This window comes from Suncus etruscus, chromosome 14 (assembly GCF_024139225.1).
Source record: "Suncus etruscus isolate mSunEtr1 chromosome 14, mSunEtr1.pri.cur, whole genome shotgun sequence".
Taxonomy (NCBI): domain Eukaryota; kingdom Metazoa; phylum Chordata; class Mammalia; order Eulipotyphla; family Soricidae; genus Suncus; species Suncus etruscus.
The window spans coordinates 59,565,284-59,589,679 of NC_064861.1; the positions used below are offsets into that span (position 1 = coordinate 59,565,284).

The following is a 24,396-nucleotide window of genomic DNA, read 5'->3' on the forward strand; positions in this document are numbered from 1 at the left end:
ACTCCGCTGGAGAATGCACTGAGCAAATAAACAAAGAGCAAAAATCTCCTTCCTAGTGAACATCCACAAGATCAGAAACCAGGCACTGCCATCCCTGAATCAGCCTCAAGTCCCAGTCATTTTTTTTTATGGGCCTCACACATCTGTGTTTTGGGCTTGCTCCTAGCTGGATTCTCAGTGATCACCCCTAGCAGACTCTGGGGACCCTAAAGGATGCTGGAGATCAAATCTGCTGTATACAAGACTAGTTCCCTCTCTGCCCTCACTCATGCCCCTAGTTTCAGCCTTTGGGGGAGGAACTATACTACAACTATCTCTAAAATAGGTAGGGACTAGCGAGCAACTTAACTTTATTAAAAATGAATAAACAATCAAAATCATTTTGACTATTCTTTTAACTTTTTGAAACCTAAGAAAATAAGAAGAAAATGATAAAGGAACAAGGATGCCTGGTCTTGAGAAAGACTTCCATTTTGGGAATTTTCAGGTCCTTTTCCCTCTGTGAAGATCTCATTTTATTGAAGTTTCCTGAATGCAGCCACACCATAGGGACTGGTGGGATTTGTGCTCTGGCGGGAGCTCACAAACAGAGCTTTTGTTTTGATCTCCCTGCTTAGGTTAATGCCTTGTGATTTCTCCATAGGCTGCTTCCCAGAATGCTGAGATGCCACAGTCTGAGGGTGGGAGGGAGTGGGGACACCACTATCAAGACCAATAAGTGAAATGCAGATAATTGTATTATCAATCTAGAGTCAGACATTCATCTTATCCAACAGGATGAGATCTGACCTAGTATTATACAGATAAGCTGAGAACTACATCTAAACTTTTCTTATTAACTACAGGGGATATAATGATTTCAGTAACTTTAATCTGGACATGTGCTTTCCAATAGAAATGTGTATCTGGTCTTCCTCCAGAGGAGAAAAGGAGCCACATTTCCTGGTCTATTTAAAAGATAGAATACTTCATTTCAAGCCACTTCTGAATATCCAAGAATCCCACATCTCTACCATTTCACCCAGAAATTTTGCTGGCAGTGAACAAATTACATGCATAGAAAAGCCCCAGGTAAAAGCGAGTCCTCCTGGGAGATTGATTGAATACATCTGAAAGGTCTGGAACAAATGATCAGGGTTTTCTTGCCTTTAGGAAAAGCAGCCACAGTCTCCTTTCACTCTGTTCCCCTTTTGCCTAAAACATACCCCACAAATTCTGCTACATGCAACCCATACTAATCGGTTCTCACATGGACACTACAAAACACAGGAAATAAAGAGACAAGAGACAAGAACACAGCAGAGGCAAGTTATGAGGCCCACTGTTTTCCTATTTATGAAGGATTTTTTCCAGGGTCCCAGTTTTCCTGAACACAGTGGGGTGGAACTCCTCTGAGGCAAGACTAGAGGAATTCCAGCTCCATAATTTGCCTGTTCTGTGGCTCCTTGCACTAGATTCGAATAGGTACATCTCTTTCTTTTCTCATCTATAAATGGGAACATGCTTTGTTCCTATCAATAGTAACCTGCTGTTTATGACTGAAACCCAACTATGAACATGCTTGTAATTATGGTGCTTAAATAAAAATTTATATTAAAAAATAGTGACCTGCCCAGCCCCTTTCTCTATTCATATTAAACTCGGTTCCTTAAAGAAAAAACAATCTGGTTCATTTCCAAATTTTTTAAAAACGTTGAGAAACAATTCATCTAACACCAAAGCCACTCTCTTTGAGTATAAAATTCCATGCCTTTGTTTTGTTTTAGTGTATCTGCAAAGCTGTGCATCAAACACAATTCTAATTCAGGGCATTTTTCATCATCCCTAAAAGCAAAATTAGATCCTGTAGCAGATTCTATCATTACAATGTAGTTTAATAGTTAATACTCTGCTATTCTTCAAGGTGTAGGAAGCCTTCTCTAAATTTCCACCAAAATTATTACAAAACTCATGACCAGTCCAACTTGTGGCAGCCATTTAATGTGAATCAGTTTTCCCACCTTACTCTCCTGCCTTCCCAAATATAAGGCATCATTTGGGAGGGACAAGACTGTGTTTCATGCACATTCTTTTCTGGAGAATCACAGCTCAGGGCCATACACACAGGTAGGTGCTTAGGAAAACCCATGGGCCTTCACTACTCAGCCAATCACCATTTCTTCTCCAGAGCAGACCATGTGTCATCTGTCGGCTTGTGTGAATGCCGAGGCCTCCACAAGCTGTCATGTTCCATGATTATCCTCCCCAAAGCATGTGCTGTTAATTTTTCATCTTAATGAACTGTCCACTTGAGTTTAGCAAGGGAAATAGTGATAGAAGCACAATAAAAATGGCCCACGCCTTGCTGTTGTCAGAAGCCTTCTTCCTAAAACACCGGCTCATAATTGAAATAAAATATCTCAATGGATACCAACAACACTTGTCAAGAATAAAGTAGAGTAAGTGCTATTTCAAAAATTCATGCTAACTGGCTTTCTAAACAGGGATGATGGGAACATTCCTCCGATTGATACCTGCTCGAGCATTTAAGTGCAGGGCTATTATTCTCTGTGTTTGCTTGAGTGAAACCACTTTGGGTACTGAGCTACATGTCAGCCCCAATTTTCCAGAGTATTACAGATGCATGCTCTTGCCTGGTGGGAGATGGGCTGGGCAAGCCAGAACAGGCCTGAAAGGTCCGTGTTAATGCACAGATACGCATGCAGGGGAGCCATTATGCAGCTGTTGGATTTCCAAATCAGGGAACTGATGCCCTGCAATCTGAATAGGAAGAGCCAAGAGAGGTAGCGGGGGATGGGAATCTACAGATTCCTCTCAATTTGATGATCTACAGAAGCCTGCACAATTTTTGAGGGAAGATACCCCAACTATCATATGCCAGTTTCTTTATGGAAGAAACAAGTAAAAGTTGGTAAATAGTTTAACTATTGCTTTGAGAATTATTTTTCAAGCTACCCCCAGAGTGAAAAATGTTTAATACTGCGGGTAAAAGATAGATAAGTTAGATTTGGTGAAATTACTGAATTTTGGAGGTTCGGGTGCAAAGGTTACTTAGAGGCTCATGAGGAAAAACAAAAAGAAAGGTAAAATGTAGAACAGGTAGATAGCTCAAAAGATTACTTTTAAACAGGAGCCCCTAATTTGATTCTCAGTATTGCATAGTCCCCCAGGTACTGCCAGGATTGTCGCCCAGTATCATGGGTAAATGGGACTCCAGAATACTGCCTGGTATGGCTCCCTAATCAAAGAAAAAATTGTTTTTAAGAAATAAACATAATTCTCACATGGCTTGGTGGAAAATGGCCAGCCCCGGAGGAGACTGAGAGAAGAGAAAGTAGCATGTCTGAGGGTCGAAGGGATAGGGCCTGCTGTGGGCAGCAATGTCTAGTGCAACTCATTGGACTGTAGCAGTGTAGGAAGGCAAACTGGGACCTCCTGAGAGAAGATGAGGGCACCTAACTAGGTATGGGTTCTATTGTCATTAAGATGGAGTGCCATGACTCGATTTATTTAAAGATTCTGGGCAACTTCAAAAAAATCCCCATTTCACTCTCTAATGCATTATGCATTTAATGAGTCCTTCTTCATTTGACCTTCTCTATCCGGCCTCTCAATATGACTATGCTTCCTACTGGCCTTCTCATCAACCAGCACCTTGATTTTCCCTCTCAATACCCACCTGGGTAACACTTCCACCATTATTTCTTTTGCTCCAGTCCTAAATCAAACTTTGCTATGGACCAAACAGGGCCCAAGCCATGGGAACATAGGCAATTTGAAATGTAGGAGATGATCACTGGCCCCAAGAAGTAGCATTGATACTACCAAGCAACCATCAGGGTTTTCAAAGGAGACTTCTCTGTCCCTGCCCACCACCTCAAAACAAAGATGCCCACAGAACTCAGGAACAAGAAGTATAAGTTAATGGCAGAAACATTCTTTGTAATGAAAAGATTTATGTTTTGTGCAACAAGAGATCTCTTTCTGGCTGGTCCCCCCAGTATACTTTTACCTAGTATGGTGCTGGCTATTAGCTATTTACTGAAAACCATGAAGAACATTATGTCTTTGACACATTCATGTGAAGATGCAAAGAATGCAAGGTTCTCTGACCTGAGGTTTTGCTTAGGAATGCTTCCTGGAACTAGTCATAGGAACTGTAAAATGGAAGCAAATGGAAGAGGAAACAGGAGTAGACATAGAGAGAAGATAAAATGAGATGGAGGAAAAACTAGCTTCAGTTTATTCTGTATAGTTCTCTGACGTAAGGAGACCCCTTCCCATGGCCTGACATAGGAGGTAAAGACTTCCCTCAGGGAGAAGAAATGAACAGACACTTTGAAAAAGAAGAAAGGCAAATGGCTAAAAGGCACATGAAAAGATGCTCAACATCACTAATCGTCAGGGAGATGCAAATCAAAACTACTATGAGGTACCACCTCACGCCACTGAGATTGGCACACATCACAAAAAAGGAAAACAAGCAGTGCTGGCAGGGATGTGGAGAGAAAGGAACTCTTTTTCACTGCTGGTGGGAATGCCGTCTAGTACAACCTTTATGGAAAACCATATGGAGATTCTTTCACAAACTGGAAATTGAGCTTCCATACGATCCAGCTATACCTCTCCTAGAAATATGCCCGAGAAACACAAAAATACAATACAAAAATCCCTTCCTTACACCTATATTCATTGCAGTGCTATTTACAATAGCCAGACTCTGGAAACAACCAAGATGCCTTTTAACAGATGAGTGGCTAAAGAAACTGTGGTACATATACACAATGGAATACTATGCAGCCATCAGGAGAGATGAAGTCATAAAATTTTCCTATACATGGATGTATATGGAATCTATTATGCTGAGTGAAGTAAGTCAGAGGGAGAGAGAAAGATGCAGTATGGTTTCATTTATCTATGGGCTTTAAGAAAAATGAAAGACATTTTTAACAGTATCTCAGAGACAAGAGAGATGAGGGCTGGTAGGTGCAGCTCATGACATGAAGCTCATCATATAGAGTGATGACTATACTGAAAACTATCATAACAATGTGAATGAATGAGGGAAGTAGAAAGCCTGTCTCGAGTACAGGTGTGGGGGTTGGGGAGGAGTGAGATCTGGGAAATTGGTATTGGAATGTTGCACTGTGAAGGGGGGTGTTCTTTACATGACTGTAATCATACAACTATAATCATATTTGTAATTATGGTGTTTAAATAAAGATAATTATAAAAAAAAGACTTCCCTCAGGAGGGCCATGACCTTGGTTGATGTGGAAAGCTGAGAACAAACTCCCCAAAGGCTGAAGGTGCTTTGCTAAGAACTTCCAAATCCCTAGACCACCCTAGAGCTCTAGTGATATGAGCCTCGGGCTGTGGATAACTGTTCATCTGTGGAGCCGTCCCTCCTATGATAGAGCCTACCATTTCTTACCTATCCTTATACTTTGCAAAACAAAATGCAAAAAGAAACCTGGTCTTGGTACTGAAAAGAGGCATGGACTAGATTCAGAGCTTAGCCATAAATAATGTGTGAACTATGCTGGAGACCATTATTTTTATTATTTGTTTGTTTTGATTCTGCATAATCTTGCTGAACCTCAGTTTACTCTTCCAGGGGATGAGATTGGCCATTTTGCTACCTCAAGGGATTTAGGTAGATAATATACAAGGAATTACATATACTTTAAAGGGCTTTAAGGGACTATAGACAAGAAGTAGGAAGGGATGGTGAGATTACTTTTAAAAATGGCTTGGGCATAAGAGGCATTGGTTTAAGGGAGAAGGCAGTCTGTACTAGCTGTCAGCAGTGAAGGAAGGAGACTAAGGTCCATTTAACAAGCACATCTGTGCCTCCTATATCCTAAAAAGAGATGCAGCTTTCAAATCTAGATTCTTTTATGGATATCTTTTAGGTAAATCCATTACATGAAGAACCCAAAAAGATGTCTACCTCAGGGGATGGAGAGATAGTAAAATAGGTAAGACTTCCACATGACTAGCCTGGGACTTGATCCAAAATACCCCATATGATCCCTGTGACTACCAGGAGTGATTCCTGAGTGCAGAGCCAAAGGTAAACTCAGAGCACGGTAGGGTGTGCCCCCCCAACTTTTTTAAGTAATATCAACCCCACATTCCCACAAGTTTTTTTTTATCTTCTTCTACAAGCATTTTCAGTTCTTTTAAAATCAAATGGAAAATTGATCTCTGAGGTTAAAAAACATTGCTCATCATTATGCAAAAGCATAATGTTAGGGTGTTTATTTTTTTATGGAAAAAGGAGCTCATGGGGGCCGGTGCAGTGGCGCTAGAAGTAAGCTGTCTGCCTTGCCAGCGCTAGCCTAGGACGGACTGCGGTTCGATCCTGGGCATCCCATATCATCCCCCAAGCCAGGAGCAACTTCTGAGCGCATAGCCAGGAGTAACCCCTGAGCGTCACAGGGTGTGGCCCAAAAACCAAAAAAAAAAAAAAAAAAAAAGGGAGCTCATGAAGGGGATGGACTCAGAAAATAGATTCCCCCAAGATAATAACACAAGAGGATAACACTCAGAGGAAAAATAGATACACCCCATCTCACTTAGGAAGGGACACTCATCTTAGACTAATGGGAACAGAGACAGAGACATAGGCAAGTCATTTTTTAGTATGATCAGGAATGACTAGCTATTTCAGAAGGAAGATGAGTTAGGGAGTGGGTAGAATGGGGGCTCTCAGAGAAGTGCTTCAGACTACTCAGTCATCAAAGGGCAGCACTAGGGTCCTCGTTGGAAGACAGGTGGGCAAGGGGTCGGCGTAACAAAAGACTCGAAGTCTTGGGTGCTGTAAAGTGGCTAAGAGCTTTGGCTTGAGCCTTTGCTACAGAGTAACTGCATTATTTCTCTAGGTTATTTATACATATAACAGCAGGATATTGGCAAAAAAATCAAAATACATCAATTTACAGGTTCCTCATTTCAATACTTATTAACAATTTACTAGGCATGCTGACCTCATCACGAATCAGATCTAATCTTACTATTTCTAAACAATGGCACTCTGGTTATTGTCTATGTTAACTATATGACCTAAGACTAGTGGTTAATGTGGTTAATCTTTGCTTGATTTTAGAAGCCTGCCCAGCCTGAGCTGGGAGCAGGATTTTTGTTATATTTTAATGTGTTATAGATTCACCATTCTATAACTATGTCTGGGAGTCCAGGTTTAGATCTCCAATCATGTACTTCCTTGGTCCAAGCCTTCCACAGCCTTCTTTATATGCTTTTTCAGTGAATTCTTTTGTTCCTGTGTAAAATAACACTAAAGAAGCATTGCTCTTTTTAATTTTTTTCTTGCTCTGGGACCACCTGCGACTGTTCCAGAAGACTAACTTCCATGAAGCTTTTGCCTCAGGTTCAAGAGCATGGCTTTTGCCATGTCATATGAACTTCACTGGAGCTGCCGTGGCATCAAAGAGATAGAATGGGAGCTGGATCATGACTTAGAAGTCAGGCAGATACCCTCTGTGTTTCGTGAGGGAAAACTCAAGCTCCAGAAGTTGGGAGGGTATTATCATTGTGTATTTAATTTTTATTTGGGGCCTTTCCCAGCAATGCTCAGAAGCTATTCCTGGCTAGGCACGTATGAATTACTTCTAGTTCTGTTCGAGGGACCATATGGGATGCTGGAGATTGAACTCAGGTCAATCACATTCATGGCAAGCTCTCTACCTCCTAGACTCACCCTCCAGTCCCACTCCCTTTAAGTTTGGGGTTTTAAAAGGAAATGGCATTCTTATGTGGCCTAGGGGAGAACTGGAATGGGCTAAGCAGTGCTATATTCCTAGACCCCGATCACTAAGCACCCTGCTCAAACCCTTAACAAGAAAGAACCAACCTGATGTTGAAGAATAGTAGTATAGATTAGGGTTGCCTTATGCATGCTGCTGATAGGTTGAACCCCTAAGAAAAATTCTGGGCACCACCAACTCGCCCATAAGCAAATACTTTAAACAAAACAAAATAACAATGTCAACAGCAACAACAAAAGCATTATATATACACAACAATAACCCCCCCCCAAAAAAAAATGTCCAGACAAATCCAAAAAACAGACCCAAGTGGCAAGTCTGGTTCTTTCTTTGCCTGCAGCATGATGTAAATGATTGAGAGACAATGAGGAGTAACCATCCTCAGGGGTCTACATTTCAAGTGAAAATTCTGATGAGACACTGGGGAGTGCTGAAAGATCCAAAATAGAATCTGTGATGGACAGAAATATGGAACTTCAGAACACTCGCTAGACTTTAATTTAAAAAAAAACATCCTTCTCACTAGCCCTTGCAAATAAGTAGCAGAATTTGAAAAAATTTTCTTGTCCTAAAAAAAAAAATTTTAAGTATAAGAATGGTTGCTATGGAAACTAACAGCATTTCAACCAGTGTAGCAATTCTAAACTTCAGAGTCTCTTGGAACGATAAACTCACTGGCCTGGCCACAATTTCTTTAAAGCCTCCCAGTGGGGACATTGGCCAGGTGTGTGGCAGCAGCCCTGTGCATCCTAGAGGCACAGCTAATTGGTGGCAGGCATACATCTGACTGTGACTTTTCCTTCTCTAGCTCTGAGATGCACTCAGCATCCTGTCCCCGACAGGGTACAGGGTAATTTAGGTTAGTAACCTCCAGAGGAAATGGTGATTCTACGACTTACACGGGGCCAAAGAGGGCTGCTGGGCAGTGGCCTGGTTTTGTCCTGAAACAAATTGGTAACAGCTGAACTTTCCTGATATATTAAACCTAAAATATAAGTAGGAAGAAAGGAAGTCAGGAGATGCTACCCATCACAACAGCCCCACAGGAAGGTGCATCAACAAAGCGATTTAACGGGTAAAATGAAAGAATCAATGAATGGTCAGGAAATCACTCAGAGGACATTCTACCCTGCTCCCCACTCTCAGGTTCCCCTGTTTTCTTTAGCTGAGATCTATAGTCTATACAATGATGCATTAGTCCTAGCTCTTAAGCAGCCAAACTACAAAGAGTCGGCACATGTTTGGGCAAGAAACATGAAAGAGCAGCACACAAACCTTCAGGAAACTCTGGGAGAGTGAATGAATGGAAACCTGGAAACAATCCTCCTAGAGATGGAGCCCACAGAGACAAAACCCCATCACAATCTTCTTGGGTTACTTCGTGTCTGTCCCAGTTTTCAAAGTCCTTCTTAGAGGAAGTATAAACTATCCTTTACCATGTCAAGCATGGAGCAAGTCCACAGATAGTGTGAGCAGTGCTCTGATACTTTGATCTTTAAAAGGCAGAAATCCTACACCTGCCTTTGAGGTGTGAGCTTGGTGCTAATAAATAGAACAGAACAGTCAGCCATCTAAATAGGCTGTTGTAGGAAGTGAAGTGATTACATTTCTGCTGGAATGTCTGTTCCTACTCTGGACCACTGAGACTTGAATGCAAGTAGAGGAAGTCTGTGAAGTCTATTGAGTAAACACCTGAGAAGAAAGCAGCATCCTTTTTCCCAGAGACAGCATAAATTTGGTTTCAAATGCCTATAAGAAGGACATCCCCTTATATCTCCATCATGGGCAGAGATTTGCTGTTGAAGGCATATCAGGGACACTGGCACTCTCAGAAATATGGGCTGGGGTTTGCACTGTGGTAAAGATGAAAGGAAGCTCACCCAGATCTCTGGGGAAACCTCCCAGAAGATTCAGTTTGTATCCTCATTGGTTAGCACAGGGTAATGATAAAAAAAATCTATCAGTGACTCTTGAAGAAAAGTTCTAAGAATAGATTTCAGGGACAAAGCAATAGTGCAGCAGATAGGGAACTTCCCTTGCATATGGTGAAAAAAGGGATTGATCCCTGGCACCCAATATGATCCCCCAAGCCCATGAGTGATCCTTGAGCACAGAACCAGAGTAAATTCTGAGTATATCCAGGTGCTTCCCAAAACAAAAACTACAAGCCAAGAATGGATGGCAATATTTCAAACTCTTTAGTAAATTGTAAATGTTGATTTTTTAAAAATTATTGTAGTCCAAAGGCTAGCAAGTAAATTTAAGAAAGGAAAATATCTAACACTTTGGTTTTGAAGTCGTTATAGAATAATGTGCAAAACAGAGGTTATAATTGGTAACTATCTGCAAAATGAAGGTGGAGAAGGCCATTATAGAAACCTATAGTTTTCTATAGAAGCACTATAGAGTGCTTGTAACTATCCAAAAGATCTACACATGGTTACACAGAAAAAAATAAAACTAGTAATTGCCATCAGAGTAAAAGAATGAAGGCTTTAAGGCCTAAAGGACACTTAAGAAAAGTAGATCTTTTCCTTCTTCTAAAACTTTATCTTATCTGTTTATTTATGTAGGAAACCTACCAAGTGGTTCCACCAGCAATTCTCAGTCAACCAGGTTGGTAGTTCAATGCAAGGGCCTGAAGGTGTGATACTGCTGAGGCCCAAAGATGCTGATATTCCCAGAGTATCCAATCCACCCAGACCACCTGAGGTGACTTCAGGAATACACTGGGACTCTGGGGGCTTCCAGGGTTATACCTAGTGATATTTGGGAGACCATGTGGTATCTTTTTTATTTTTTATTTTTTTTGGGGGGGGGGTCACACCCGGCAACACTCAGGAGTTACTCCTGGCTCTATGCTCAGAAATTGCTCCTGGCAGGCTTGGAGGACCATATGGGATGACGGGATTGGAACCACTGCCCTTCAGCGTCTAAGGCAAATGCCCTATTGCTTCTCTATCTCTCTGGCACCCCGTGGTATCTTTTCTGCATACAAACCACTGTATCTCCTGCATCCCTTCTATCTTTCTAACTTTTTAAACCTTCACCTGCTAATCTAATTTATCTATTTTAAAACAAATAATAATAATAAAAAAGACTAGGGTTCTAGTTCAGGTGCCTCTCATGTAAGAGGCCTTGGGTTTGATACCTGAACATACAAACACACACACACACACACACACATTCTCATGCACATAAATACATACACTCACACCATATACCAAAACATCAAAAAAAGCAAACAAACAAAAATCAAAACAAACAATACAGACATTTTAAAGGTGGGCTCAAGAACTACCCTGGAAAATTCTCTCAGATTTCCTGGTAGATTTCTATTCAGATTTTAAGTCTTAGTCTCTCCTTACTGATGATCCTATTATTTCTTTTATCAGAAAAGAATTTGATTTGGTGCCCCTTTTCCCCCAAGAGCAATCTTAAAGCCCTGTATCTTCCAGATTCTGTCAACCATCCTGTCACATAGGATGGCTTTTTGCCATTCAGACTATGGTGCGAAGGTTCTGTCCCAGAAGCATGGCTTTGGTTTCATTGTTTACAAAACAAGAGTGTCAAACACTAGTGATGTTACTCCAGTACCTAGTTCAAGGCCTTCCAAAGGATCAGTTCAAAAGATGGCTGATGAGTGCATTTTGTAACATTTTCTAATTCTTCTCCATAATTTTTACCTCTCAGTGTACACTGTAATCTGCCTTAGCCACAAATGCATAAATCTTTTTTATTACTGTCTATAAGAAAGATTATGAACAAGGTCATGGTAGATGAACTGCAGGAGAGCTGCCCTCTAACTTGAAGAAAACTGGAATGCAAGATACAAAGAAACTGGAGTGAAGATTCTGCCCACAAGAAATTCTGTATGAAAATTTATGTGTATATGATAAATCATGTATAACTATAATTTAATAATAATATAATAACAATGTAGAATAATAATGAATTAGGCAAATTTATCAACCTCATTGATTTTCTTGTCTTCTATCAAAGAATCATGATAAATGTTCATACCACTTAAAATGTTGATGCCAGGGGCTGGTGAGGTGGCACTAGAGGTAAGGTGTCTGCCTTGCAAGTGCTAGCCAAGGAAGAACCGCAGTCCCATATGGTCTCCCCAAGCCAGGGACAATTTCTGAGTGCTTAGCCAGGAGTAACCCCAGAGCATCAAACGGGTGTGGCCCAAAAACACAAACAAAAAAAATGTTGATGTCAAGTCAAACAAAAAATGCAAAGCATGTTGCTCCGTGTCTAAAACATGAATATGATGAATGAATAACATTTCTTGTCACCAAGATCGGCACTGGGCTCTACGTTTTCTTCATCTTTAGTTAAAATGAAACATGACTATTACCACTTAGGGTTGAAGATCCTTCCATTGATATGACTGTGGACAAATACAGCTCGTACAGGGATGAGTTGTAATTCTTAGTCTTGGTGATGACAACCCTATTGTACACAATGGAGATCTGCAGAGGAGTCAGCAACTAAACTTAGCGTCTGTTTATGATTCTAGCAATGCCAGTTAGAGACAGATACTTGGCCTCATTCTCCCATAGTGGCCTATATCCCGAAAGAGGAAATGTGCATTCACAGGCAGACCCAGCAGGTACTGGGGGCTGGAGGACAGCTGCTCACATTTCAAACTGTCAGTGGCTATGTAGAGCCCAGTGTATCCTCCAGTACAAGTGACCTGCCCCCCAGCAGTGTTGGGGGATTAATTTTTACAGAAATAAAAGGCAATTGCCTTGACTGGTGACCTGCCTGCAGGTCCTGCTGATTGTCATGCAGGAGAATCTCAATGTATGCCCACTGCTCATCAGCATAGAGGGGCAAATCTTTTCACTGTAAGAAAGATGTGTGCCCAGTCCACTGGCAAAAGCCCGACAAGGAAGCTGAGTAGCCCTATCCTATTGCTGTCCCATAATTTCTGTCCTGCTCTGAGGACATACGTAAGTAAAACAGGTGTGTAGCAAAAAAAGTTCAAGTGCATTTCTCTCTAGTCCACTAGAGAGCTGATTCTGTGAGCCCAAACCACTTCAGCACCATTTGCTAAAAGTCTTTCTATCTAGCCTAGTTCTCCTGTTTCTTCCCACTCGGATTCTGAGTGCTTTATACAGAGCTCCTTGACTATAAAGTCCTTGAGGAAAGAGAAAGTGCCCCTCTCTCTTGCCAGTGCACCAGGCTTTGACAGAGGCACCTGTTAAGAACTACCAGCAGCCTGAACTCAGTGTACAGCAAAAATCTGAGTCTGAGCCAACATTATTGGTTTGTTTTGCTTCATTCTTTCAAAATCTTGTAGTCAGCTCATGAACAAGTCCTTTCCTCCCTGGAGGCACAAAATTCCTCTCTGTACAACATGAATCTTATCTTGCAAGATCAAAGGCCGTTCCATCAGTATCATGCTGTGGGTTTTTTTTTTTTATAAGGGTGCTTCAAGCATTAGAATAGTTTACCTCTTCTTGGTATAAAAGCTATACAGAACTCTTCAAAATAAGCGGTTCTTAATTTGTAAGTGGAGAAAAAAAAATCTAGTCAAGTTCTAAGAAGAGAAATTAAATTCAAGTACTTTCTATTTAATTTGTGACTCTCCTTCAGTGATACCTCATTCTAATTGTCCCTATTATCTAGGAGAATAGGAAAGGTCCATTGCCTGTCCTATTGAAGAACTCAAAAGGCCGAGGAAATGAACAGACACATTCGGCTCGGCACAAATGAGACGATCATTATTCAAAGGCATTGCCACAGGAGGAATGAGTTTTGTCTGCTTAGCCAGTTTCAGAGAAAATGAGTACAAACGTGTGTGCAGAGAAGTCGGTCAGACTATTTCCAATCTCATTTTCCAGAAAATGTACCCCTGGTTCCCACTCAGAGTGTATTCAATTCCTGGTTTATTCCCTAAACTAGCATTGACCAGAGCATGGACAGCAGTCATGGAGGGTATGCAATTGAAATTATATCCCCAAGTAGACCACATTAAAAAAGGAGTTAAAAGAGATTGGAGTCAGGGCCAGAGCAATAGTACAGCAGATAGGGTACTTGCCTCGCATTTAGTTGAACCGAGTTCAATACCCAACATTACATATAGTCCCTGGAACCCTATCAAGAGTGATCCTTGATCTCAGAGACAAAAGTAGGCCGTGAGCACCACCATGTATAGCACGAAAATAAAACAATACGACATCAAGAAGAGTTAGAAGCCACTGGAAGATGACAAAAAATTGACTGTCACTGATCACTGTATTGATATAGAATATCTATATCTATATATCTATAGAATAATAGCAGGTGTGGATCAAGTTTCTGGCCTTAATTGAAGGAAATATTTTTTGTCCAAAGTGGCAGTCAGGGGTAAGAATAAAAGCTAGAAGTTGAAGTGAAAATCAAGTTTCTCATTGGAAATTACCACTTTTAGCTTTCTTGCTATGAAGATGTCATTTTTTAATTGTTTAATATCTTTATTTAAACATCTTGTTTACATGGGGCCGGGTAGGTGGCGCTGGAGGTAAGGTGTCTGCCTTGCAAGCGCTAGCCAAGGAAGGACCGCGGTTCGATCCCCCGGCGTCCCATATGGTTCCCCCAAGCCAGGGGCGATTTCTGAGCACATAGCCAGGAGTAACCCCTGAGCATCAAACGGGTGTGGCCCAAAAAAAAAAAAAAAAAAACATCTTGTTTACAAATATGATTCTAGTTGAGTTTCAGTCATGTAAATAAAGAAAACCCCCCTTCACCAGTGCAACATTCACATCACCAATGCTTCAAAATTCTCCCTACTTAAACACTTTAGAAAATTTTGTTTCTCCAATTCTTTTAAAAACATCATAAAAAATCAAAAGTGCATGATATAAATAAAATTAAAAAATAATTCCTGAAAAAAAAACAAAGTCAAGTTTCTCAGGGAGGAGTAATATCCCAGGCTAAAACTTAAGGTAATAACTTATCTTTAAATCTCAGTTTTCTCATTTAGAAAATCCTGGGCTGGAGAGATAGGATGGAGACAGGCATTTGCCTTACATGCAGAAGGACAGTGGTTTGAATCTCAGCATCCCAAATGGTCTCCGAGCCTGCCAGGGGCGATTTCTGAGTGTAAAGCCAGGAGTAACCCCTGAGCGCTACCAGGTGTGACCCAAAAACTAAAGGAAAAAAAAAAGAAAAATTTTCTAGATCTGAGGAAATTGATGGTAGTTTTAAAGTCCTTTTGAGCAGATATATAGTAAGCGCTCATATCTGATAGCTGTCATTAGACTGACTTTTCTCTCCGGAGAAACATTAGTACCACCTCAGCTTCCCTCACATCTTCATCTCCTATTTAAAATATGCTTAAAGACAGTGAATGAGAAAAATAGAATGCCTATCTCAAATACAGGCAGGGAGTGTTAGAGGAGAGAAATGGGGGCATTGGTAGTGGGAATGTTGCACTGTTGAAGGGGGTGTCCTTTTATATAACTAAAACTCAACTATAGACATGTTTGTAATCATGGTGCTTACATAAAGAAATTAATTTAAAAAATGCAACTCAGAAAAAAATTAATTAAATTAAATATGCTTAAAAACTATGTGCCTGGGCTGGGCGGTGGCGCTAAAGGTAAGGTGCCTGCCTTGCCTGCGCTAGCCTTGGACGGACCGCGGTTCGATCCCCCGGTGTCCCATATGGTCCCCCAAGCCAGGAGCAACTTCTGAGCACATAGCCAGGAGTAACCCCTGAGCATTACCGGGTGTGCCCCCCCCCCCAAAAAAAAAACCAAAAACTATGTGCCTATGTTTAAGCATCACTTATTGAGAACATCACTTTGGGTTAGATACAGTGCTGACAACTGGGAGTGTGGTGGTCCAATAAGTCCATCTTACTCTCAAGACCCTCCAGGTCTAGCTGGGAAGATAATGAAATTGAAAATTACCACCCATTGTAGAAACCTTAGTTAATGTGATTATAATCTCTATTATAATAGAGTTTTGAATCTCTCTAAAACATGAAGAAATAAGTCTTAGGAAATCAGACAGCTCTGGAGAGAGTAAAAGGTCTAAAAAAGATATAAAATTTATATGTGCACAAATGGAGAGAAATTCTGGGAATTTCCCAGACCAGGGGTAATGAGGGTGGTGCCATAAAATAAACAAGCAGGGTGTTGAGCATGATGAGCTCACCAGATGGTGAGCTATGTATGAAGAGAGATAGTTCTGATTCACTGAGCACAAGAGTAGTGAAACGATGAAATGGTCTTAGAAGTTTGCTACACAGTTCAGATCTCTGATATGAAAAGGGACGACCATGGGGAAGAAATGTAACACGTGGACAGAAAGATAGCTGTCAGGGTATAAAAGGAAGATGAATTTGTGCTGGAGCTTCTTAGCGAGAAGCAGACCTCAGAGTTTGGTGGTCGCTGCAGTAAACTGGAAAGGAGGGGTCTGCATTGGGAAGGTGGCAATTAGAAGAAAAAGATAGAATTGTCAGAGATAATCAGGGTAAAATCAATTGTGCTCAAGAGGAATCACTTTCCATTGGAGGTAAAGGACTAGAGTCCTTACCATTTTCTTATGCTGGGTGAATGTTAGTTTTTGTTGTTCATTTGTGTTTTGGTTTGGGGGGCCACACTCGACAATTCTTAGAGGATAATCATGCCTCTATACTCAGGAGTCATTCCTATTGGTGCTATAGGCAATGCCTGTAGGTAATGAACCTGGGTCAGTTGTGTGCAAGGTAAACACCTTAAATTGTACTATTTTCCCAATTCCTCTGGATGAATATTGATGCTACTGCTGAAATGTGACATTTGGGACAAAGTATAGTTCAGACAATTAAATATGTACTATAATTTTGCTTCTCATCAAAGGTCCCTGTTAGACATTCAGCAGGAATGGTAGAACCATTAGGATAGAGAAGTCTCAAAAGCTAACGTGTGCAGACACATTGGCTGAATTAATCTATACTTGTAAAAAATTCTATAATTCTATTTCTATACTTTGCAATTATTTAAAATTTCTTCAATAAAAGTTCTCAAATTACTATCTAGATATTTGAATATCCTTGTAGATAGATACCTATCCGAATCAGACGGAGGAGATAAACAGAGTAGGGCCCCTATGTTCTTTGTAAAGTTTCTTTCCCTTGGGCTCTTTCTTCACCCTCTGGATCTTTTATACATAAATAAAACAAGAGCAAGCATTGCTGTCCAACATATCAGAGATGTTTGATGAAGAGAACCCAACAAAGAGAATACACATATTCCTCAAAGTCTTCTCTTCCCCTCAGTTTCATTTACATGAAATGAAGTCTCAAATAACTCAAGGAAGTCAGGACAAGGGACTTTGAAAGCACACTTTCCATCTGGACATGATAGAAACATTGGAATTACTCAATGAGTCTGGCCCATCTTACCTTCTCACCCATTGGATACTTGCTGCCAATTTCTGTAACACACTCCACCCATCTGATTGACAGTCAACAACTGGTAACAGCAAAGAGCTTCACAGTGCCACAGAACAGAAAAGACAGGAATTTCTGCAACAAAGGAACGGACTGTTAGTAACCTGAAGGGCTTTTTATATTTATGAATACACTGATATAATTTTAGACTCAAGGTGTATCAAGTGGTTTACATTAAACTTTGCTCTTAGGAATTAATAATTTATAGGGGGTTGAAAAGATAAATTAGTAAGGAATTTGCAGTGTATACAGGTCACCCAGGATTGATCTCTGGTACTTCAAATAGTCACTAGAGTCCTACTAAAAGGGATCTGTGAGTGCAGAGGCAGGAGTAAGCCCTAATTTTTCTTGGGTGTGGTTTCCCAAAAAATTGAAAAAAAGGAAAAAGGAATTAATCATCCCAACACTAGCTTGCTCTTCAAGCTTGTATTCTCCCTTGAACTTATTTATTTCCATTGAACTGTGCATCTCACTTGCTTGTCTTTGTTACTTTGCTTGCTTCTTTCCATTCTGGAGAAGCCTGTGCTCTCGCTCAACTATATACTTTTCCCCTTCTCTCACTTCACATATTTATAAATAAGTTTCAATAAAAACTTTTTTTCTTATGGGGCCAGAGTGATAGCACAGCAGTGAAACATTTGCCTTGCACACGATTGACCCAGGAAGAACCTGGGTTCTATCCTCAGAGTCCCATATGGTTTCTCAAACCAGGAGAGATTTCTGAGTGCAAAGCCAGGATTAATCCCTGAGTGTCACCTGGTGAGGCCCCAAAACCAAACCAAAACAAAACAACAACAAAAAGTCTTTCTTGCTTCATCAAAAAAAATCCAGACATGGGAAGAAAAAAGAGATACTCACAAATGATCAGCATTGAGTATTTAAAAGCATAAAATTATTGTATAATTCAACATAGGTGCACCATGCACTTGGATAACAAAAATTGAAGCAATCATTTATTCAACTTCTAATTACATACAACCAATATGAACAAATTCTAACAACTGACGTGGAGAAGGAAGTTTCTGAGCCAGATCCTGATAGAACTCACACAACGACTGAATACACAGTGAGATTCCCCTCCAAGAAAAACACTGTTTGGAGTTATCATTATGAGATGACAGGCTCCAGGCAGAAAGACAGTGGAATTGCTGGTGATAGGAGGTGTCGGTAGCATACCAGTAGACCAGAGCATGATGCTGGCAGAGCGAATATTCCTTATAATGACTCCATGCCCATTCCCTCTTCCCACTCTTCCAGTCTACCACACTTAGGGGTTTCTGTATGTGTCTGGGATGGGAGGAGGTAGAGAAGTGGGGAGGTGCCGAAGTGTTCTGTCAGTTTCTGCTCTGATTCATCTTCCTAGCTCCCAAAGTGTCTGATGCATTTCCTGGCCCAGAACAGCTGGGTGCTATGTATTTATTGAATGAATGAAAAGAAGAATCTGAAGTATCTGAACAGCTGTCCTCTTTAAAAACTGAACCAAGGAAAGTGATGGCTGGCAGAGATTCATGAATATAACAGCAGAAAGGCACCCTGCACCTTCTAGGATCAACTCAGCCTGTAGCAAAGAAGTCACAGTTTCTTACTCTAACTTGATAGACGGGAATTCCTTAATTTCCAAACCCACTTTTGATGATCTCATCTTGATTCAGTTTAATAGTTCTTCAACATTAGATAGCTCCTCTAAAACATTAACCATGATAAGACATCAAAAAACTCTTCTTCACAAAGCGTGTGAAGACAAAGTGCTTATCTATTTATTTTTTTATTTAATTTATTCGTGGCAACCTCTCTTGGCAAGGGCAATCCCTAGTATTAGTTATCCCAGGAGGTCCAGAAGGAAGTCATCCCCAGAAGTGGACGAAGTCATGGAAAAAAATAACTTAGTTATTAGAACTTAAAGGATATAAAAAGGCTCACTTAGAACCAGGTTACACATGGTAGCCAGTCTCTGTAAATGAACCTTCCAATGCAAGTAGTCACATCTCCAAATAGGCCTCTTTCTAGCTTCTTTCAGTATGAATACAAGCTCTCCCTGGAGATCAACAGAATCCAGCAAATTAAAACTATACGATTCAAGGAGCTAGCATAAGAAATTAATAATCTCATCATGGCTGGAAACTTATTCTGGGAGAAGCAGATCTTAGGTCAACACTTAAATACTTAAATAGTTTCCTTGACATTTTCTTCCTGACCATATCCCATTTCTAATGTTTTTTCTTTCTGTGGGCCTTACTGGTCTTATCAGTTGGTCTTTACTCTCATACTGTGAGCTCCTACTTATGTGATATTCACATATAATCCAACTTGAATATCCTGAAATCCAAAAAGGGGGGCATAGAGTCTCTCGTTGAAAACGTTGAATAAGAACCCCAAACTTTCAGAAAGTACTAGGCAACCACATAGAAAAGATACATGGAGAGGGCCCAGTTATCTAAGTTGTGTTGGAGATGGCATGTAGTGAGTGAACATATCACTTGGACATCCATACACTCCAGACTTGGGGCAATCCTACCATCTGATTCTACTTCATTAATAGCGAAAGTTAGAGGTAGCAAGATAAAATCATCTGTTCCATTTTTAAGTGATCATAAGTAGCTACTCTGACACAGATTCCTAAGATACAATTAACAGGAATGAAGCACAAATTGCCCACAACTTTCCCAATGTATTGTCTTTAAAGATTACAATCTCCTTTGGTCTTTGTTATCCCATTTCATCCTTCAACTCTTGCTCAGAGATGACAGAGTCAGAATCCAGTACTGTAGACTATGCCACTGGTGGTCTTCAGACTTATCAATTAGTAATAAATATGTAAATAAACATAGACTTTTTAAAAGTTGGGGGAAAGGTGGGCCCAGAAAGCAAGAGCTTTATGCTTTGCACACAGGAATCTCAGGTTTGATTCCCCAATGCCACAGAGTCCACTGTTCACTGTCAAGAATGTCTCAGCTCTCACAAAATGTAATCATGATCATAATAATTTAAGAGGTGCACTTCTCAATATATATGTATATATATACATATATATAGAAAAGAATAGAACTACTTTGATCCATCATTCTTTACCTCCCGGCTATATGTTCCCTACAAAATGATTTTTACCAAATGTTTGCCGAGACAATAAAGGATTCTGAAAGAAAGAAAAACTAGATGGGTAAATCGTCTTCAAGTTCTGATTTTAGTGAAATAAATGAACTCTGAGTTCTGTGGCAAAAACTGGCAAATAAGTATACCATGTATCCATGAAAAGAAATAAAGACAAAAAAAAGAGCACATGAAATCTAAGTCATTTTCATACTTTTAACAGAGTTGAAAGAAAAAGGCATTCACCAGGGCTCAGCCGACTGGGCAGGCACACTGGTGACCTGTTTTTTCCCTGCACTGGTGATCTTAAAAGAAATGCTCATTTTCTCCCCGGCCCTATCATCATGTGTTCTCTTCTTGTCCAGGAAAATACAATCCAGCATTGCAGGGCCCCACCTCCTCCTGGCATGCTGCCCTTTATTTCTCAAGGGCGATGCTCCCTCTTAGGTTCTCCACAGAAGTGGCACCATCACCCCTGCCAGTCCCTTCCATTGCAGTGGCCAGCTGCCTACAATGCAGTCTCTGGAGGAATGGGCAACTTCACACTATGTATTCTTTCAGAGAGAAAAAGAATGAACACCATGTAGCCAACGGTGTGAAGAGGGAAGGAGAAATGGTTTGAGTAGCAAAAATCAAGGAGAAAAATCAAGAAGGATGCAGTGGTATCATGACAATCAGTTCACTGATCTCTTATTTTTTTTTTTTTTTGGTTTTTGGGTCACACCCGGCAGTGCTCAGGGGTTACTCCTGGCTTTCTGCTCAGAAATAGCTCCTGGCAGGCACGGGGGACATATGGGACACCGGGATTCGAACCAACCACCTTTGGTCCTGGATAGGCTGCTTGCAAGGCAAACGCCACTGTGCTATCTCTCCGGGCCCAGTTCACTGATCTCTAAATGCTTAGCTAGTTCTATCCTCACAGGGCTATGGCCTTCCCCATGGCCCATACATTTTGTTGTCCTCTGTTTTAAATCACCTGGTTTGAATATTGCCATGATGGCTTTCTTTTAGAATCTGTTCAGATGCATATAAGTTTATTGTCAATGGCACTACAAAATAACATGCAGTAGTGATGGGGTGGGTGCAGGAACACAGAGGAAGGAATAGTTGAAAATGTTTGACCCAAAATACTATAACAAAGTTTTGGCTGGAACAATAGTACAACACATAAGATATTTGCTTTGTATGTGGCCAACCTGGATCCAATCCCTGGCATTTCATATGGTTCCTTGAACACTTCCAAGAGTAATTTTTAAGTGTAGAGTCAGGACTAATCCCTGAGCATTCCTCAATGATACCAAAAGCACAAACAAAAATATAATGGAAGAGAGATATTGAGGCATGGGATTTAAGGGGTATCCTGTGAGACTATGGTAAAGGAAAACAGTCAGTCTGTTAGAAGTTATGGTCTTAGAATACTGTAAATATGAAACCCATTCATTAACAGCATCACAAATTATAGTGATTAAAATAAAATTCAATCATAACGAAAGAAACTACATGCTTCAAGATTGCCTGCACACAATGCCTGCATGTAACAGAGATGTGGCAGAGGTCGGGTGGCTTTCAAAAAATGAACTGCCACTGAGGGAGAGCAAAACTCAAAGAAAAAAAAAAGCTCAAAAAATGGCAAGTCCAGTTTTCAGATGAAGAACCTGAAGCTAAGGGGTCAATGTCCCTGCACATAGATCAAGGAAGACACCTAGCTAGAATAGGTGGTTGACTACCAAGTACATTTTTTTTCATTGATCCACAATAAACCCACAATAAAACCTAAAACCTACTTCTCTTAAAATAAATTGTGCCTGTGACTCTGGGTGCAAGCACACATCACTCCCACTCGTTGGTATCATAACACCCATGGGAGCTGCCAAGAGCTTGGTATAGACTTAGAGTCTATAGATTATTGTGCCATTTTCAAGTAAAGTAGCACATTTTGGAAATCTCTTGGTGACAAAGAAGCCACCCCTGGCTGTGTTAGCTGTGTGTTCCTTTTCTGCATTTTCCTTACTCTCTGGGCATAAGAAGAGGTAGCACGGGCTGTTGTGGAAACTGGACCTCTTCGTTGAATGTCACATTTTTCTCAACACCTCTGAAGAGATGAACAAACTCAATTAATATTCACTCTGGAAGATCTTTCCTGTTATTCCCTAAGTTCCAAAGCCATATGGCGATGCATGCTTTGTCATAGATTGGTAGATGAGGAATTTTTATAAAAATATAAGACCAGGCAAGGGATAAGGTACTGAATGTAAAGAAACAAGACTTAAAATATAAACTTTGTATCATCCACACTAGTCTGACTTTGGGCAAGAAAAAATTCCTGAGCCTCAGTTTCCCTTTTGTTAAGTGGGCACCATAACTTCTGTTTGCCTGGTTATTGTCAAAGGAAGAGAATATTTGTTGTGATGAATAAATTAGTAAAATATCTCACTCAGAGCAGAAACTGAAATCAGTAGCAGGAATGAGGAGAAGGTAAAGATGAGGCTTTTCTAAAATGTGAAAAAGTAAAAATATATTTACCCAGACCTGTAGTAGCTACATAAGCATTTGAATAAAACTAATGTAGTCTCTTTGTATATATTCACATATGATCATGTCACTTATAGCTGATATTCATCTAAGGGTATTTTTTTTCTCAGATGAGCAATCTGTCTTGGAGAATGGCAGGGATGCCTCCAAGTTCCAGAGTTGAGCAGACGGCTCCACTCCCGCAGGGAAGTCAAGGGCTGCCAGCTGCCTGGTGCTCAGGCCTCTCTACAAAGACTCCAAGGCCAGCTCCCCACTGCCTGTCCAGAGGCAACATCTGACTGTAATTACAAGCAAACATCCATAAAGAGATCTTGGGCTCCAAATGGATTTGACACAGTGGTCCTTTAAATCAAACTTGGAACAGGATTATCTTGATTTCTCTTTGGTGGTTTTGCTAAGTAAGCTATGCCTTTCGAAGCACCTAATACAAAGTGACAACCTTGGCGTTTTCCATAGCACCAATGCACGGGCTTAGAGAGAGGCCATTGTCACCATGGTAATTACCGCACAATACCTGCCGGCCAATGGACAGTCAGGAGGCGCAAGCAGCAGCTGAATCCGGCATTGTCTGGGGCCGATAAAAAGATTAGAAGCCCTGAAAAGCCGGGTAGCGGAATCTCACAGCTCTTTCCCTGGGCCCTGAAAGGCCCATTGTGCTGCCACCATAAATTCTGGGTTCCCCGGGCACTTGACAACTGAAGCCAGGGACAATAGAATTCCTGTGTCCAACAAAACACTCCTTGTCCAATGCCAGTCTTATCAGCCGCATTTACAAATGTCTTTCGTTGTACCCAAATAATTCCCTATTAGAAAGGCTATTGGGAGCAGAACTAAATAAATATTCACAGCCTTTGTGATATCTTTGGGAAATGAATAAACAAACAGTCATCTAGCATATGAGCAAACTTCCCGCTATTCGACATTTTATTCCTTTTTCTTGTACAAATGATGGAGTTTTGCTTTTTCTCCTTGAACATATTAACAACTGCCTGGCTGAAAGTTTCCGGGTTTTTTGAATGCCTATTACCTACACTTTCTCCCCCATATAGATTGCTTCCATGTTTCTATGTGCCTTTTTTTCTTTTAATTAACTTTTCCAATGGCACGGGGAGGGGTTTTATCCCATTCCTACTTCTTAGAAGGGAATTAAACCTCAGAGAAGTTAAATAACTCGCCCAAGTTAACAAAGCTAATTAGCAATGGAATGGGAATTCAAATCTAGACTTCCTTTGCTCCAGAGGTTCCTCTCTTCCCATTTTACCAGGATGATTTCTCTACAGAATAGAACAAAATGAGAAAAGGCATCACAATATGGGGAGTAAAATCTAAGCACATCTTCCATCATTCACATAGAGTTTATTTATATTGTTCTAGATCCTGAGAACACTAAGAAAAAAAACATTAAGTCTTTGACATAACATATTTTATTTCACCTTAAAATCTCCACAATTTTACTTTAAAAAACTCTATTTGGGGGAGGGAGGATAATAGCAAGCAGACAAAATATGAAAGTAATAATACTTTGATTTAGGAAAATGACCTAAAGCATTAAGA

At 40.5% G+C, this 24,396-nt stretch overlaps 1 protein-coding gene across 1 annotated transcript in view; it reads right to left on the reverse strand.

Annotated features, from left to right (window-relative positions):
* CDH11 (cadherin 11) overlaps positions 1-24,396 on the reverse strand; it is a 130,028-nt gene that overhangs the window by 87,130 nt on the left and 18,502 nt on the right. Inside the window, exon 2 of the mRNA XM_049786353.1 lies at positions 17,176-17,298. The gene's annotated coding sequence lies outside the window, so the exon portion shown is untranslated. The remainder of the gene's footprint in view (positions 1-17,175; positions 17,299-24,396) is intronic.